Raw genomic sequence first — 14093 nt, 5'->3', positions numbered from 1 at the left:
CCCGGGTAAAGTCTGTTCAGGGAGAGCAGCAGGTCTGTATAACAGTACTTTGTTTGTAGTCATCACTGAATTTCATTTTAAGCATAATCTGCATTGTGGAAAATGATTGATACAATCTCAATGAAATCATCATATGATGAAAAGAACACATTAAGCATTACACTTAAGAGAACAGGAAACCACATTTGAAAATGATGTTAAGAGAAAATCATATTTCTGAAAGCACATTAATGATAACTTTCAAAATACACTGATACACTGATACTTGAGCTGACTGGGTGGTGTCAAATCAGAAATTTCCAGTTTACTAAAGAGTCTCTATTTGCTGAAGAACTGCTCACTTTTATATTTTCAGTGTGAAATATGCAGACAGAGCTTGATGCTTTTAAATTATTCTATCTGAAAAACCATCTGTAATAGTTACATAAAACTCTAGGATTGATTTGGGTAATTATATATTGGGATTTTTCTGGCCTAGAGTAAAGGGAAAGGAAACAAATATTTATTAACAGAAAAAGCTTCCAAATAAGTTTGTCACCACATTTAGCTCTTAAAGCAATATTATATCAATGTTTATTGGAGGTGTGGGAAGTCACCTGATAGGATGCATTAAAATTCTTAAACTGTTTAAAATAAGATGAGCATTGATTTTCTTCTGAAAGATGAGTGCTAAAATGAGCATTTTTATTCTCAGTGATTTCAAGATGCAAGCCTTTCTATTAAATAATTAATAATTTATGAATACATAACTCAAAAATATCCTTGGAGGATAATAATACTACGGTTACCTTTTGAAGTTGTCATGAAGATAACAGTGAAAATGCATGTGAAATGTCTAGAATAATGCCTGGAATATGCCTGGAATCTTTCCTTGTCACATTCATGGGGACAAGGACTCCTTCTTCTCTGACTCTGCTCTTGTACATTTTGGACTTTCTATGAATACTTGCTTATTCATTGACTGTTGAAACTATTAAAAAAAGAGTTTTGCATTATAAGTGGTTCAAATAGAAATTGGAAGAACCTAAAGTCACACAGAGCCTAAAGTAAAATGATCTCAAGTCTAGTTTTGGCAACTTACCTAGATGGGTTAGATACTTGGGTAACTATTTAGCATCTGAGGCTTTGGCTAAAAGCAAATTCCATAAGCTCATGGGATTTACGTGGTTATATTAGTCATTTTTGGGGCTGTGGGAATGAAATGTTTTCCCCAACTTCCCTATGTTTAATATAGTCTCATAATCTTTTTTTCATATTTTCTACTGAGAAACTCAGCTAATTCACATACGCTAAAGACACACATACACAAACACACAAATATAAACCAAGTATATTTATGAATTATATATATATAAACTAGATGTGTACAGATAAAAAAGGATGTATATAAATTAAGTACATACACTAAATATATAAACTAAATAAAAACTACATATAAATATATGAAATTGTATATATAAACTCTAATATACCTAAATAAACTAAAAATACAATATAAAAGTAAACTAAGTATCTATATCAATATCTATGTCCATATCATACTTTTATCTACATATCCATTATAACTGGGTGTTGGCAAGGTGCTAGGAATTATGCTAGGCATACAAGATAAAAATATAGTTTCTGTTTTCATGAAGTAGATTAAAAATATATAATATAGTGTTTATACTTGACATAATAGAACACTAACAAAGAGAAATAATGGTAGAGGAGAGAGCAGCCCTGCATATTAGGTGGTTGGACAAGGCTTTATAAGACAGGTGACAATAGGCTTTTATGATGATTAGTAGTTCATCAAGAGGAAAAGGATTAGGAGGGATCAAAAGAACAGCATGGCAAAAATGATAGTAACATGACAGCACATGACTTGCTTTTGGGTGGAGGTGCATGACTGTGGCTTGAACCAAGAAATTTGGGTTGAGATGGTTGTTAATGGCAGAAGATTAACCTGAAAATGAATTGAAGAATTGCCTACACCGAGGTAAAAACATTTGGTACTATATTCCAGAGGCAAATATGTTGTAGGCAATGTGAATGAGGAATAATCCCCTTTCTTTCAGAAATTTAAAGTGGAAATTGGAAGGGATAGAAACAAGCAGACTTGAAGTTAAGACAGATTGTGAAGAGAAGTATAAACTGGTGCTTCTCAAACTGTAATGTATACAAGACTGGCCTGGAGACCTTGAAAGAATGCAGATTTTGACTTGATGTGTCTGGGGAGGCCTAGGCTGCTGACCTGCAGACCATACTTTGAGCAGTGAGGGGTCACAGCCTGAGAGGACTGATGAGAGGTCAGTCCTGGCATGAATGGTCTAGGGTGGGCTAACTGGGAGCTGCCTCTAAGTGGACCAGTAGGCCTTCCTGAACTACTTGGGAGATGGAGCTGAATTAGCAGGAAGAATAGACAGAGAGGTGAGGGAGTAGCCAAGACGATGGTGTAGAAATATACAGAGCTCACCTCCTATCATGAGCACACCACAATCACTACTATCTGTGAGACAACTATTGATGAAAAAGGCTGGAACCTACCAGAAAAGATCTTCTATAACTAAAGACATAAAGAAGGAACCAAAAGGAGACAAGTAGGAGGGGTGGACTTGCAATATAATCAAATCCCATATCCCTGGGTAGGCAACCCACAAACTGGAGAATAGTTATATTGCAGAGGTTCTCCCATAGGAGTGAGAGTTCTGAGCCCCACATCAGGCTCCCCAGCCTGGGGGTCCTGCACTGGGAAAATGAGACCCCAGAGCATTTGGCTTTGAATGCCAGTGGGGCTAATTTTGGGAACCCTACAGGAGTAGGGGAAATAGAGACTTCACTCTTAAAGGGTGCACACAAAATCTCATACACACTGGTAGCCAGGGCAAAAGCAATAAGATGACAAGAGCCTGGGCCAGATCTACCCATTGTTCTTGGAGAGTCTCCTGGAGAGGCAGGGGGGTGGCTGTTCCTCACGCTGGGTACATAGACACTGGTGTAAGCCATATTAGGGAACATTCTATCACATGAACACTGCGGCTGGTGCTGCCATCTTGATTCATTAGTGCCAAGACCTGGCCCCACCCAACAACCTGGAGGCACCAGTGCTGGGACGCCTCAGGCCAAACAACTAATTGGGCAGGAACACAGCCCTACCCATCAGCAAACAGGCTGCCTAAAGACTTCCTGAGCCCACATCTGCTTCTAGACATGCCCCTAGACGTGACCCTGCCCCCCAGAGGGCCAAACCTCGGCTCCACCCACCTATGGGCAAACACTGGTCCTTCTCTTCAGGAATCCTGCACTAGCCTCTAGACCAGCCTCACCCACCAGCAGGTAGACACCAGATGCAAAAACTATGATCCTGCAGCCTGCACACTCAGCCCACCCACAGCAGGCCAGACCCTACCCTGGGGTCAGCTGAGCCCTGGCCCTGTCCATTAGTAGGCCAATGCAAGTTTTGGGACACCTTGGACCCCATACCCAACTGTTTCAGGAACCAGCCAAGCCCCACCAATGATCCAAAACAACCTCTGGTATCCCTAGGCCCTCCACCCAGACTCCAGGAATCAGCTCTGCCTGCCAGTAGTCAAGCACGAACCCCAGGACCTGGCTTTACACTCCAGTGGGCAGGCAACAGCCCTGGAGTCCTCAGGACCCTGACTCCACTGAAAACTTCCCTAACCTGGGAAACAATCAGACAAGTCCAGGAAATGCAGAGATTCCCATACAGGATGAACCCAAAGAGGAACAAACCAAGACACACTGTAATCAAAATGACAAAAATTATAAAGAGAGAATATTAAAGGCAGCAAAGGAAAATCAACAAATAACAAGGGAACTCCCATAAGGCTATAAGCCTACTTTTCAGCAGAAACTCTGCAGGCCAGAAAGGAGTGACCCATATATTTAAAGTGGTGAAAGGGAAAAACCTACAACCAACTGTGTTTGTATACTCTATTCCACAAGGCTTTTATTCAAATTTGAAAGAGAGATCAATGGCTTTACATACCAGAAAAAGCTAAAAGAGTTCAGCACCACCAAACCAGCTTTACAACAAATGTTAAAGCAACTCCTCTGGGTGAAAAAGAAAAGGGCATGATCAGAAACAAGAAAATTATGAAATGAAAAAGTTCATGAGTAAAGGCAAACATACAGTAAGAGTAGGAAATCATCCACACACAAAGTTAGTAGGGAGGTTAAAAGACAAAGGTAGTAAAATTATTTATATCTACAATAAGCAGTTAAGGGATACATTAAAAAAATTAGATGTAAAATAGAATATCAAAAACAGTAATCATGAGAGGAGGAGAGTACAAATGCAGGGTTTTTAAAATACATTTTCAGCAACTTAAATCACGTATATATATATAGACTGCTATACAAAAACCTCATGGTAACAAACCAAAAATCTATAATAGATACATACACACACACACACACACACACAAAGGGAATTCAAACCTAACACTAATGTTAGTCATCAAATCGCAAGAGAAGAGAACAAAAGAAGAAGAAAGGGCAAAAAAACCCCTACAAAAACAAATGCAAAGAATTAATAAAATAACAATAAGAACATATGTATCAATAATTACCTTAAATGGAAAGGGACTAAATGTTCCAACCAAAAGACATAGAGTGGCTGAATGGATAGAAAAAATAAGACCAACATATGTGGTGCCTACAAGAGACTCACTTCAGATCTAGAGACACATACAGACTGAAAGTGAGGGGATGGAAAACTATTCCATGAAAATGGAAAGCAAAAGAATGCCAGAGTAGCAATACTCATATCAGAAAAAATCAACTTTGAAATAAAGACGGTTACAAGAGATGAAGAAGGATATTACCTATTGATCAAGGGGTCAATCCACATGAAGAAGATATAGCAATTGTAAATATATATGCACCTAACATAGGAATATCTAAATATATAAGGCAAATATTAACAGACATAAAAGTAGAAATTGACAGTAACACAATAATAGTAGAGGGCTTCTTTAACTTGTCACTTACATCAATGGACAGATCATTCAGACAAAATCCACAAAGAAACAATGTCTTTAAATGACACATTAGATCAGATGGGCTTAATAGATATATATAGAACATTTCATCCAAAAGATGCAGAATACACATTCTTTTCAAGTGCATATGGAACATTCTGCAGGATAGATCACATGCTAGGCCACAAAACAGTCCTCAGTAAACTAAAAAAACTGAAATTGTATCAAACGTCTTTTCCAAAAACAGTGCTATGAGAGTAGAAATTACAAGAAAAATCTTCAAAAAATACAAACATGTAGAGGCTAATCAGTATGCTACTAAACAACCAATGGATCACTGAAGAAATCAAGGAAGAAATTAAAAAAATACATAGAGACAAATGATAATGAAAACACAATGAACAAAAACCTATGAGATGCAGCAAAAACATTTCTAAGAGGGAAGTTTATAGCAATACAAGAAAAATCTCAAATAAACAACCTAACCTTACACCTAGAGCAACTAGAGAAAGAAGAACAAACAAAAACTAAAGTTAGTAGAAGGAAAAAAATAATAAAGATCAGAGCAGAAATAAATCACATAAAGTCTTAAAAAAATAGAAAAGATCAATGAAACTAAAAGCTTGTTCTTTGAAAAGATAAAATTGATAAAACTTTCACCAGACTCATCAAGAAAAAGAAGGGAGAGGACCCAAATCAATAAAATCAGAAATGGAATAGAAGTTACAACCAACACCACAGAAATACAAAGTATCATAAGAGACCACTATGAACAACTATATGTCAATAAAATGGACAACCTAGAAGAAATTGACAAATTCTTAGAAAGGTATCATCTTCCAAGACTGAACCAGGAAGAAATAGAAAATATGAACACACCAATTACCAGTAATAAAATTGAATCAGTTATTTAAAAAATCCCAACAAACAGAAGTCCAGGACCAGATGGCTTCATAGAGAAGTGTTAACACTTATCCTTCTGAAACTATTCCAAAAAAATTTCAGAGGAAGGAACACTTCCAAAGGCATTTTATGAGGCCACCATTACCCAGATACCAAAACCAGACAAAGATATCAAAAAAAAAAGAAAAGAAAATTACAGGCCAATATCACTGATAAACATAGATGAAAAATCCCCTCTAAAATAATAGCAAAACAAATCCAACAATACATTAAAAGGATCATACACCACTATCAAGTGGGATTTTTCCCAGAGATGCAAGGAGTTTTAAATATCTGCAAATAATTCAATGAGACACACCACATTAACAAATTGAAGAGTAAAAACCATATGATCATCTCAGTAGAAGCAGAAAAAGCTTTTGACAAAATTCAACATCCATTTATGATAAAAACTCTCCAGAAACTGGGAATACAGGGAACCTACCTCAACATAACAAAGACCATATATGAGAAAATTACAACTAACATCATACTCAATGGCGAAAGCTGAAAGCATTTCATCTAAGATCAGGAATAAGACAAGGATGTCCATTCTTACCACTTTTATTCCACATAGTTTTGGAAGTCCTTGCCACAGCAATTAGAGAAGAAAATGAAATGAAAAGAATACAAATTGGAAAGGAAGAAGTAAAAGTGTTACTACTTGTAGGTAACATGATACTATACATAGAAACTCCTATAGACACCACCAGAAAACTACTAAACTCATCAATGAATTTGGTAGATTTGCAGGATACAAACTTAATATACAGAAATTTGTTGCCTTTCTCTACGCTAACAATAAAGTACCAGAAAGAAAAACTCAGGAAACAATCCTGTTTACCATCTCATCAAAAAGAATACAATACATAGGAATTAAACCTACCTAAGGCAGCAAAAGACCTGTACTCTAAAAATTTTAAGGCACTGAAGAAATTGAAGACAACACAAACAGATGGAAAGATATACCATGTTCTTGGATTGTAAGAAACAATATTGTAAAAATGACCATACTACCCAAGGCAATCTACAGATTCAATGCAATCCCTATCAAATTACCAATGGCATTTTTCACAGAACTAGAACAAATAATTTTAAAATTTGTGTGGAAACACAAAAAGCCCCGAATGGCCAAAGCAATCTTGAGAAAGAAAACAGCTGGAGGAATTACACTCCCTGACTTCAGACTGTACTACAAAGCTATGGTAATTAAAACTGGAACAAAAACAGACACATAGATGAATGGAACAGGATAGAGAGCCCGGAAATAAACTCACACACTTATGGTCAATTAACCTATGATAAAGGTGGCAAGAATATACAATGGAGAAAAGACAGTCTCTTGAATAAGTGGTGCTGGGAAAACTGGATAGCTACATGTAAAAGAATTAAATTAGAACATTCCCTAACATCATATACAAAAATAAACTCAAAATGGATTAAAGACCTAAATGTAAGGCCAGCTATTATAAAACTCCTGGAAGAAAACATAGGCAGAACATTATTTGACAAAAATCGCACCAATATTTTTTTGGATCTGTCTCCTAAAGTAAAGGAAATAAAAACAACAAAAAATAAACAAATGGGACCTAATTAAACTTAAAAGCTTTTGCACAGCAAAGGAAACCACTGAAAAAATGAAAGACATCCCACTGAATGGGAGAAAATCTTTGGAATGTATGACTGATAAGGGATTAATATTCAACATATATAAACAGCTCATACAAGTCAACATCAAAAACAAACAAACAAACAAACAACCACAAAAACTTGATTAAAAAATGGGCAGAAGAAGTGTATAAACGTTTTTCCAAAGAGGAAATGCAGATGGCCAATAGGCATATGAAAAGATGCTCAACATTGTTAATCTTCAGGGAAATGCAAATCAAAACCACAATGAAGTATCACCTCACACCTGTCAGAATTGCTGTCATCAAAAAGAACACATATAACAAATATTGGTGAGGATGTGGATAAAAGGGAACACTTGTACTTTTTTGGTGGGGACATAAATTGGTGCAGCCACTGTGGAAAACAGTATGGAGGTTGCTCAAAAAACTAAAATTAGAACTGCCTTGCAACCCAACAATTCCACTCCTGAGAATATATGTGAAAGAACCAAAAACACTAATTTGAAAAGATACATGCACCCCAATGGTCATAGCAGCATTATTTACAATTGCCAAGATGTGGAAGCAACCTAAGTGACCACCAACAGATGAATGTATAAAGAAGATCTGGTATATATATACAATAGAATACTACTCAGCCATAAAAAATAACAAAATTTTGCCATTTGCCACAACATGGATGGACTAAGAGGGCATTATGCTAAGTGAAATAAGTCAGACAGAGAAAGACAAATACTGTATGATATCATATATATGTGTAATCTAAAAAATAAAACAAATAGTGAATATAACAGAAAAGAAGCAGACTCACAGATATAGAGAACAAACTAGTAGTTACCAGTGGGGAGAGCAGGGGAGAGGCAATATAGGGGTGGGGGAGTGGGAGGTACAAATTATTGGGTGTAAGATAGGTTCAAGGATGTTTTGTACAACACGGGGAATAAACCAATATTTTGTAATAACTGTAAGTGGAAAGTAACCTTTAAAAATTGTATATAAAAAAGGAATAGACACAGAGGGAAGCAGGGCACATTACAAGAAAAATTAATTTGGAAAAAAATTATTAAAATTTCATGGTGGGAGCAGTTCCATATAACTAATGATCCACAATAATTTTGCCTGTCTTAAAATAATATGGTGAAGATTAATATTTTTTTTTCCCAAAATACATGAGTGTTCTGTGGGATAGGGTGATGTTTACATGTTGTACTTTCCCAAATGACAAACTGTTACTAAGCCTATTCCATATGACCAATGTTTTGAAATTAAGCTTTGATCTGCTTTTAGTTGATAGAGGTTTTCTCATCCTTTGAACTCCAGAGTCTTCCCATGACCCTGCATGCTCAGATGGCTCTCCACCACTAATCTCTCCTCCTCTTCACCTATCAAAATAAACTATTTTAGTATTTTGCATTTTATTCCGCTTCGTCAATCCCCCTGTTGACATAGCAGACATCCTGAAACGGCCGGCCCTCACCCTGTCTAGACAAATTCCCCCACAAGTGCTGTGAATTCCATCTATCTTCCCCTCTTTCAGGATTTAGTTTCTTTGGTTACCTCATCCTCTTCTTGCTTCTTAAATCTCTCCCTTCATAGAGAGTCTTTGCCATCTCAATTTAAACATGTTCAAATATCTTTATTCAGTAAAAATCTCTTAGCCTGTGTTCCCATCTAGCTACTGCCCCCTTGTCTTTCCTTTACACTATATTTGACACTTTTTCACCTGACATGCATTCACTAACCCACTGAAATTTGATTTGTATCCCCTCCTCAAAATGGCTTAACTGAAATGACTCTTGCCAAGTCACTGATAAATAGCTAAGTGACATGGGCACTTAAATACCTTATTTTACTCAACATGTGGTTCATTTTCATGCCAAAGTTTCCTTTCTCTCTCATCAGAGGCTCCTTTATCAGGTTCCTGTGAGAACACTTTCTTCTGTTCTTTTCTGAATTTGATGGAAGTTCCTCCTCAGACTTTTAAATTTTTTCCACTTAGTCTTTAAAATTTGGTTTTCCCAAGTATAAAGCGTGTGGGTATTATATCTATTTCAGGATTCTTAGGAATCGCAAGGGTTGTAGTAACATAACTGTATGCTATTGACATAGTTTGGATTCAATAACTAGTAGCTAGAAGAGGAAGTATGGGTGTTAGAACTTTAGACTTTGGACTCAGACTTCCTCCTCTGCCACTTTTCAGCTTGTGGCTTTAGGAAAATTCCTCAACCTGTTTTCCTTTATATTCTCATCTGTAAGATGGAGATCACAGTAGTACCTGCTTCATAATGTGAGGACTCAGTGATGTAGTGTGCTCAAAGTACTTAGTACAGTGCCTGGTATATAATGAGTTCTCAATTATTATTAACTTTAATAAAATATCTTACTTTTTTACTCATTTGGCCATAAAATGTCCCTAAACCAGCTTTAACTTTCCGTTTGTCATTCAGCAACCCCAACCCTTTTCAACATTGAACTTTTAAAAAATTTTTCTATTTTTTTTCTTTGAGTAGCTTTAATTTATCTTTTAAAAAGGATTTAAATAATGTGAACACATTTGCTCCTGGCAGTTTCTAATTCATTTGCTCAAGAGCTCTTCTGCTGAGCGAAGGACATCCCTCCATACTGCTTACCTTTGAAAGAAGCCAGGTCTACTCTCATTTTTGGAATTTTTGAAACCACTCAAGAGGAGGGTAGGATGGTGAAAAGGCACTGGGACTGGGAACCAGAAGCCCAAGATTCACATCCATGCTCCCCCACCAACTCATCTTATGACTTTGGTCAAGACCTACCCTTCTGGACTTTAGTTTCTACAACTGAAAAATGAAAATATCTGCTTCAAATATAAAGCACATAGAGAAAACATCCAAAATTATGAATTGTGAAAATTTGTAAGACACCAAATCACAAAGCACTCTACAAATATGTGATGTACCTAGAACTGCTTTATTTACAATATCCTTTAGCATCTTGATGATCTAAATTTTGGTTATTGTCACAAAATAAGTTTGTAGGCTTTATGGCTCATTTAACTGTGCTGCTGTAGCTTCCTGTTCTCACTTAATCTGGGCTCCTGTTTCTAAGGAGTCACTAGCTCTCTGCTCCAATGGTTTTGAGTATTTTAATTTTAAGGTTTCAAAACTTTTCAAATAATGATTTTTCTCTTCTATCTTAATGGCACATTGGAAGAAAAATCAAAACACATACTAACTGTCCTTAGAGACACATAACTAAAAAAAAAAAAAAAAAAAAAAAAAGCCCAAAACCCAAAACAATAACAAAAACCACAGCTATTAACTAAAAACGTTGCCTCTTGGGCTTCCCTGGTGGCGCAGTGGTTGAGAATCCGCCTGCCAATGCAGGGGACATGGGTTCGAGCCCTGGTCTGGGGGGATCACACATGCCGTGGAGCGACTGGGCCCGTGAGCCACAACTACTGAGCCTGCGCGTCTGGAGCCTGTGCTCCACAACAAGAGAGACCGCAATACTGAGAGGCCCGTGCACCGCGATGAAGAGTGGCCCCCACTTGCCGCAACTAGAGAAAGCCCTAGCACAGAAACGAAGACCCAACATAGCAATCAATCAATCAATCAATAAAAAATAAATAAATAAATCTTTAAAAAAACCCAAACAAACGTTGCCTCTTGAAAACAAAATCACGTCCCTTCTTGTTTCCAGAAAAATACTTTAAAATTGGAAGAGAAAAATAAGACATGAAAAATAAGACAGGCTGATTGATGCAAGTACATTTTTGGTGAAAACATTCTCTCTAAGGGGATGATATTGGCTGATGAGTTTCCACCTGGTATCTAAGCCAACCGTAATTACATTGGCACTAAGGATATGCTCACAGTTGATTCAAATTTGGATTGTACGTGGCTGTGCCACTTTTTTTTGGTGTTATGTGTAATCAACTGAATGAACAGGATATGAAATACACTTAACACATGCAGTTTAACCAGGAGGATGATGATTCTGCCAGCACTAAGATTTATCTCTGACGGGCTTTCAGTCAGCTAAACTGGGAAGCTTATAATTTTCTACCAATTTAGACTAAATTTTCTCCAATGGAAAGTGCACTGGTGGTGGGTGGGTGGAGCTCCTCTATTAACTTAGCACCCACAGCTTGCCAGTGTGGGAATTTATGCATTTGTATTTCATGTTCAGGGTTTTTTTTTTTGATGCAAGAATAATGTCATGAACTTTAAATGGGTCATAGTTTTCTTCCATATTTTCCTTAGCTTGTAACTTACCAAAATATTGGGATGTTTTGCAAAGATCATTAAATGTATTTTTTTTTGGTTTTAGTCACATATTTCTAGTGTCTTGTTTGCAGAAAATCTTACTTGCTCTTTCTCCAGCTGGAAGTGATCTCTCTCATATACTTTTATTTTTGGAGCTCTTTTACGGCATGTTTCACTTCCTGTTTTAGTTTATAGATAACTATATGTGTTTTATTTGTCCTATTATAATGTAAAACAGCCTTGAGAAAAGATGCTATATACACACTGTATTTCCAATATCTCGAATAGATGAGGTGCTTAAAAGACAGAGTACATAAATCAATCAAAAAATACCTGCGCTGAATAACAACAACAACAAAATTTATAGTCCCTGAGAGTAGACAGAAAGATCTAGTGGAAAATGTCTTTGACTTGAGTAAAGAAACAAGCACTGCTGTTTTCTGGATACTAAGGAGTTTAGGAGTTGGTGTGACCTTAGGCAACATGCTTATTCTGTTATTTTTTATCTGTAAAATGGAAATATTTTATGTCAACCTCACAGAACCAATGAGAAGCTCTAAGTTAGGAAATATATGTAAGGGTGTTTGTGAACTCCAAAGTGCTATATAAGTGTAAGAAATCAAACCATATGTGAAGGGGAATCTGGAGCTTTTGCTAATTCCCAGATTTAACTGGGTTTGAAGTCCTTAGGAGAAATTTATGAGCCATACATTAAGTATCTGGAAGAATGCCTCCTTATAGTAGGTACTCAGTACGTACTTGATGAACTGAATTATTGATAACTTCAACTATCAAAGGCTTCCCTTAGAGAGTCAAGGGAATTGTGCTCTGAGTTGGTACATGAGAATTAGAAACTGACAGCTAGCATGTGACTTTGTGTGCACATCACACATGGATTTTAGATTTGTGCTCAGATTATAATTCCACAGGGCTTTGGATCCATTACAGAGAGCTGTTTAAAAGAGTTGTGTAGGATTTTACCTAGAGGGCTCAACAGGGACTATTTCTTGAATTGCTCAATAGAAATGTGCTCAGAAATTACCCTTGAGCCATCCAGCTACTGGGAATCCAAAAACTGTCCCAGAGGCAAGAAATACCTAAAATTTAGAGTGGTTAAGGCAAGTAGATGCTGAAGGCCGGTTTCATTAGTGGTTGCTGCCAAATGGAGTCATAGCAGTTGCTAAGAACTATACCTTATTTAATTTATTCAAAAACTATTTATTGAATCCCTACTCTGCGCCAACCACTGTGTCAGACATGGGGATTTAGGTGAGGGCAAGAAGGATGAAAATTTCTGCCATCATGGATAAAACTCCTTAGGAATAGCTGTTGGAAGGTACTGTCACCAGAAGCTGGGGTTAGTAGATAACTCACTAATGGCAGCAGCTGTGTCTCTGGGATCCATGAATGGCACACACTGACAGAAACACCTATGGCGGGAAACCAGAGGTTTCTCTACTGTCTCAATGTGAAACATCCTGACATGCATGGAGATCATTGATTTTTAAAAATAAACTTTTATTTTCCTAAAAAGAAAAATTATATTTTGATTCCCATATCAACTTACACTGATTAATTTCTCACATCTGTGTGCAGTTTTCCTCTCTTACATTACTTATCACTTTCTAGCTTATATTACAGTTAACTTTTCTTAAAGGGAGGACAGACTAGAATTAAGCAAAATTGTCATAATTGCTGGAAAATCTATATATAAAGATCCCCATGCTGTAAGAGAAGTCTAAAATAGTTTTTTAAAAGTTGAGTGACTCAGTAACATTCTCTTCCCATGGCCTCTTGACATATTATTTTGACCTATGGTGAACTCCCTTGTACTTTTAGACATCATTATTTAGTGTTCATTATGGTACCTTGAAATGATGCCAAAAAATTGAAGAGAGCATGAAAATATTTATGAGATGGAAGTGCATTCTATAGACCCTTGAGTATCACTCCAAGAAGTTGAATGTGTTTGGACAAAATAAGAGAACTGAGTTTAATTAAATAAAAAATAAAATATTTTTCTTTAAAAGATTTACCATTCAGAATGTTTGCCTACATGCTAGATGTATTGGTTAGAGCTTCAGATTAAGAGCATGGACTTTGAGGTAAGCCTGCTTGGATTTCTACATTTATTATTTACGTGATCTTGGGAAGTTGCTTATGCCTACTCTACAGATGAAGAAACTGAGGTTCAGAAAGATCATTTTTGATACGTACCTTATAGGTTGTTAGAAGAATAAAATAATGCTATTAAAGCACTTAGCATAGTGCCTACATCCTAATAAACATAT

The sequence above is a fragment of the Balaenoptera acutorostrata genome, chromosome 9 (genome assembly GCF_949987535.1).
Source record: "Balaenoptera acutorostrata chromosome 9, mBalAcu1.1, whole genome shotgun sequence".
NCBI lineage: Eukaryota > Metazoa > Chordata > Mammalia > Artiodactyla > Balaenopteridae > Balaenoptera > Balaenoptera acutorostrata.
Note: the sequence above shows the minus strand (reverse complement) of the source record.